We start from the raw sequence: 929 nt of genomic DNA, 5'->3' as shown, positions 1-929 counted from the left end.
AGCAGGGTTGTGTCATCTGCACAATGATGCTGATAGATCTTCCACCAATCCTGACACCACACTTCTCCTCATAGAGCCCAGGCTCTCGGATAATCTGTTCTGCATACAGGTTGAAAAGGTATGGAGATAAGACACATAACTGGCATACACCTTTCCCAGTTTTGAACCATGCAATGTTTGGGTGCTCTGTTCTGACGACTGCCTCTTGGTCCAAGTATAGGTTTTACATTAGAATTACTTAAGTGTTCGGGGATTCCCATTCTTCTGAGTCAGCCACAGTTAGTTTAGCTATGATCCACACAAACACCTTTGCATAATCAATGAAACACAGATAGACATTCCTCTGGTATTCCCTGCTTTCAGTTAAGATCCATCTAACATCAGCTACAATATCCCTAGTACCAGGACCCTGTCTAAGGCCAGCTTGGACTTATGGTATTTCTCTGCTGATGTGCTGTTCCAGTTGTTTTTGGATAATCTTCAGTAGAATCTTGCTTGCATGTGAAATCAATGATGTTGTTCTATAGTTTCCACACTCTTGGGTCACCCTTCTTTGGAATGGGAACAAATATAGATCTCTTCCAGTCAGTTGGCCAAACGATTGTTCTCCATATTTCTTGGCACAACTGGATCTCAAAACCCCCTGGAGAGTCACCTGAGTCAATTTCAATTCCATGGCACACATCACCACTCATTAAATGAGTATACTCATCTCATCTGTTATACTAAACTCTAAAAATTATCAACCAATAGTTACAAGGCTGACATTTATCCCAAAGATTTCATCAAAGGCAGGAGGTAGGTGAATTTTTGTTATTATAAAAAACTGTTTCTAAGGGGAGCTCTGGTGGCCTAGTGGCAAGAAGCTGCACTGCAATCCCAGAGAAACACGGTTCGAATCCACCAGATGCTCTGCCGGAGAAGGAGGC

This window comes from Elephantulus edwardii, unplaced genomic scaffold (genome assembly GCF_000299155.1).
Source record: "Elephantulus edwardii isolate Elephantulus edwardi_28Jun2011 unplaced genomic scaffold, EleEdw1.0 scaffold00047, whole genome shotgun sequence".
NCBI lineage: Eukaryota > Metazoa > Chordata > Mammalia > Macroscelidea > Macroscelididae > Elephantulus > Elephantulus edwardii.
This window is presented reverse-complemented; position numbering follows the sequence as displayed.